Source organism: Lactuca sativa, chromosome 2 (genome assembly GCF_002870075.4).
Source record: "Lactuca sativa cultivar Salinas chromosome 2, Lsat_Salinas_v11, whole genome shotgun sequence".
In the NCBI taxonomy this organism is placed as follows: Eukaryota; Viridiplantae; Streptophyta; class Magnoliopsida; order Asterales; family Asteraceae; genus Lactuca; species Lactuca sativa.
Window position 1 is genome coordinate 14539237 of NC_056624.2, and position 4888 is coordinate 14544124.

A 4888-nucleotide genomic window follows, 5' to 3' on the forward strand; every position below is an offset into this window, starting at 1 on the left:
ATAGTACTATTCGTGGAGTCGATAACCTAATTCCTGTGGATGTATATTTGTCGGGTTGTCAACCTAAACCAGAAGCAATTATAGATGCTATAACAAAACTTCATAAGAAAATATCTCGAGAAATCTATCCAGATAGAACTATGTCTCAGCGAGAGAATCGTTGTTTTAATACCAATCACAAGTTTCAGGTTGGGCATAGTATTCATACTAGAAATTATGATCAAGGATTCCTTTATCAACCAACATCTACCAGAGAGATTCCTCCTGAAACATTTTTCAAATACAAAAGTTCAGTATCTTCCCCCGAATTAGTAAATTAGACAGGATTCCTTTGCACAGAATAAAAAGTCGCGGCTCAATCTTCATAAATTTCATCGTAAATGTGAAATACTTATAAAAAATGCGGGAGAGATAAAAAAAAGATGCAGGGTCATTTGTCTGCTTGGCTAGTTAAGCATGGGCTAATTCATAGATCTTTGGGCTTTGATTACGAAGGAATAGAGACTTTATAAATCAAACCGGGGGATTGGCATTCCATTGTTGTCATTTTATATGTATATGGTTAAAATTATCTCCGCTCCCAATGTGCCTATGATGTAGCACCAGGCGGACTATTAGCTAGTGTGTATCATCTTACTAGAATAGAGTATGGTGCGGATCAACTAGAAGAGGTATGCATAAAAGTATTTTCCCCGAGGAGGGATCCTAAAATTCCGTCTGTTTTTTGGGTTTGAAAAGTGTGGATTTTCAAGAATGGGAATCCTATGATATGCTGGGAATCTCTTATGATAATCATCCCCGTTTGAAACGCATATTAATGCCTGAAAGTTGGATAGGATAGCCTTCACGTAAGGATTATATTGCTCCCAAAATTTAATGAAATACAAGATGCTCATTGAATGATAAAAAACGAATCTTCAATTATACAATTCTATAGATTCCAGGTTCGATTCTAGATTAAATAGAGTGAGTAATTGAAGTCTCGTTTATGGTTTGTATTTTTATTATGTATAGAATAAAAAATACAATAAAATAAAATTAAGAATTAATCGGGATTCTCAAATTTGTAAAATATTTATTTTGGATGAACCAAGTCGATAGGAGGAACCAAACGAAATATGCAGCATCAACTTTGGATTGCACACATCACTTAAGGGGAATCTATAAAGTCATGTAATGTATGAGTAAATCAAAAATGGAAAAGAAAATACAAAATTGAATCTTATTTATTCGCATCCTTCACTCTATTGAATCTTTCAACCTTAACCTTCGAATATGCATATGTGTATGAAGTATTCACATTCTTTTCTTTTTGATCCAGAAAAGAAATAAAAAAAGAAGAGAAAATAGAATCTCCCTTTTTTACATACTTTGTATAATAAACTCTTTACCCCCTCTATAAAAATCAAATAGATGGGGTTCTAAATAACGAGAAGGAGAATATGCATTATTATCTATACTCTTACTGAATATGTATTCATATCAATTAATTGGTAGAATAGAGATTCATACAAATTAATCATGTGTCAGGAACTAGATTTGAACCGGTGACACAAGGATTTTCAGTCCTTTGCTCTACCAACTACCAACTGAGCTATCCTAACTATTCCTCATGTCTCATACTCATTTTCATTTTACTAGACAACTTGGGTCTATATCAATTGAAAGGGTATTACAAAGCCTCATCTCGAGACTATAATTTGTTAAAATAACAACTTTGTAAGTTTTGGTATGAATAAAAATATCGATCGTGAATCAGTCAAATGGGGACTCCTTACTCAAAGATGTTCATTTGTACATGTATCATATATATCACATGTGATTTTACTCTCATTGCATACAGAGTAGTGAATGAGAAAGATAAGGAGTTTTGAACCGCTAACGAAAAAGGGATAAAGAATAAAAGGATACGATAAAGAATTAGGGAGCCAAATGGTCTTTTTGGGGATAGAGGGACTTGAACCCTCACAATTTTTGAAATCGATGGATTTTCCTCTTACTATAAATTTCATCGTTGCCAATATTGACATGTAGAACGGGACTCTATCTTTATTCTCGTCCGATTAATCAGTTCTTCAAAAGATCTATCAGATTATGGAGTGAATGGTTTGATCAATGAATATTCGATTCTTTCTTCAATATGCAATCAATTGACAACAATTATTCTCTAGTATGTATACAAGTTTATCCTTCATCTTTTCTGAAGTTTTGATAGAAGGATTCCTCTACTAACGTAAGACAATCAACTCTATTCATTAGAACAGCTTCCATCGAGTCTCTGCACCTATCCTTTTTGATTTTCGCTTTCTAAACCTTTGTTTGTTTTCGGAAAACATGATTTGGCTCAGGATTGCCCATTTTTATTAATTCCAAGGTTTCTCTGAATTTGAAAGTTATCACTTAGTAAGTTTCCATACCAAGGATCAATCCAATTAATTCCGTAGCGTCTACCGATTTCGCCATATCCCCCTTTTTGAGATGTAAATCTCATTGTGATCTCGTTCCCCTTTTTCTTTCATTTATAACGGAACCGTTGAATTCATTAGATAGATGCCGATTACTGTCTCGAAAAAGTGTTTTCTCCTCTTTGTCTTTGATTTCTTGTCTATCTTCTTTCATCTTTTATATCTATAGGAGGCTTATATTCGGTCCAATCAAAAACGATTTTATCATTTCTGTACCGGCAATTCAATATAGGTGGATACATACGCTATACATCTGCCTCTCTTCCACTCATTTACCCATGAAATTTCAAATACTTGAACGGTCGATTCTTTTCATATTAAAAAAAAAAGAATATTTAATTGTGATAAAAAAAATGGAAAGTCTATATCGCTAGATTAATCGTTATCTTCTATGATATTTAACAGTTATTTGGAATTCTATATTCTATTCTTTAGTATATTAATATTCATTATGAATAGCGAATATGAATAGCTAAGAATTAAAATAGTATAATAGTGAATAGCAAAGATTCTAATAGTTTATTGAATTCTTATACATGTAGAATTTATGTTATGTGAGCCTGCTTAGCTCAGAGGTTAGAGCATCACATTTATAATGTGATGGTCATCGGTTCGATTCCGATAGTCGGCTTTTCTCTATTTATTTTATTCTATGTTTTACATGATTGATAATGCATCTTTGAAATCAAAGAATATTGAAAAAAAATGTTTTCCTCTTTTGGCGAAAGCTCTTGATTTATTATGTGATAGGAATTTACAACTATCTAACGAAAAGAATCCTTTTCTTTTTCTATATATAGAATATAAAAATCTGGATATTTATCCAACTCATCTCATTATTCTTTAATAGAATAACTAACTAAATTTCGCTTTATTTAGAATTTAGTTCATTTTTAGTTTAGGTTTATTCTGTAGAATGAAATTTCATCAATAAGAATTAATAATTAAATATAAATAAGAAGAATGAGTCTTTATGACGCGCTACCGATGTCCTCGTTTCAAAAAAATACGCCGCTTGGGTGCAGGGCTAACTAATAAAAGGCCCAGAGCTGGAAGTGATCTTAGAAATCAATCGCGTTCCGGGAAAAAAAATACCTATATCAAATTCGACTAGAAGAAAAACAAAAATTGCATTTTCATTATGGTCTTACAGAACGACGATTACTTAAATACGTTCTTATCGCCGGAAAGGCAAAAGGGTCAACAGGTCAAGTTGTTTTACTTCAGTTACTTGAAATGCGCCTTGATAACATTCTTTTTTGCTTGGGTATGGCTCCGACTATTCTGAGAGCTCGCCAATTAGTTAACCATAGACATATTTTAGTTAATGGTCGTATAATAGATATACCAAGTTATTGCTGCAAACCCCGAGATACTATTGCAGCGAGGGATGAACAAAAATCTAAAGTTCTAATTCAAAATTCTCTCGATTCATCCCCCCATGAGGAATTGCCAAACCATTTAACCCTTCAACCATTCCAATATAAAGGATTATTCAATCAAATAATAGATAGTAAATGGGTCGGTTTGAAAATAAATGAATTGCTAGTTGTAGAATATTATTCTCGTTAGACTTACCTAACAAAAATAAAATCAACTCTAATAAGAATAAGGAAGAACAAGGGTTCGACCCATTTTGCTCCCTTTCGGCGAAGTAAATTAACCTAAGGTTAAGATAACTAAGGGTTTGATCCGGATTTTTCTTCCATTTAGGTGTCATAGACCAAGAGGGAGATTTCCATTCCTTGTCTACTCTACTCTTTTCTTTGCATAATATTTTCTATACCACAGCCATTAGGAATAGAGAATCCATATCAAAGAAAGGTCTAACTATTGGAATAGTCGTATCCATTGCTATTTGATCTATTGTGGATAGTAAGATAGATGAATTAGGTGAAGGTAGGGAAAGGAAATAGAGGGATTCGAACCCTCGGTAAGCAAAAGCCTACATAGCAGTTCCAATGCTATGCCTTCAACCACTCGGCAATCTCTCCTACATAATGATTATGACCCAAAAAACTAAAATCGAGTGAATAGTGAATCATTCTAGATTATTGGGTAAGTACAACCTATCAACTCTAACTATAAAGTGATCAAAATCGAAAAATTTTCATCATAGTAAAAGAAGTGTCTTTCCTTCTTGGCTGGGGGGATAAAGATAAAAAAAAATCTTACAAAAACTGTTCAAAAAATTATATTCACGTTTGCAAAAACAATGTTCTCTTCTTTTTCTGAATCCTCTATTTATATATTTATACTATACCGACCGGATTAAATCAATAAATTAGAAATTCTAATGAATCAACTGAGCGAGGGATTTATATTTTGTAGAATATGGTTAATGGATATCTTTAGATCGTGATTCTATTAAGACTACGATTTCATATCTTAAGAATTCTTAAATTCCTTTCTAGACCAGTTTT

At 32.6% G+C, this 4888-nt stretch overlaps 1 non-coding gene and 2 pseudogenes across 1 annotated transcript; all 3 read left to right on the forward strand.

Annotated features, from left to right (window-relative positions):
* Window positions 1–260: 260 nt before the first annotated feature.
* Window positions 261–899, forward strand: LOC122196437 (NAD(P)H-quinone oxidoreductase subunit J, chloroplastic-like; annotated as a pseudogene).
* A 2124-nt stretch (window positions 900–3023) lies between these two features.
* TRNAT-UGU (transfer RNA threonine (anticodon UGU)) lies at window positions 3024–3096 on the forward strand. Its single transcript has one exon. It is a non-coding gene; the product is annotated as a tRNA-Ile (tRNA).
* Window positions 3097–3438: 342 nt separating this feature from the next.
* Window positions 3439–4037, forward strand: LOC122196666 (30S ribosomal protein S4, chloroplastic-like; annotated as a pseudogene).
* Window positions 4038–4888: the final 851 nt, after the last annotated feature.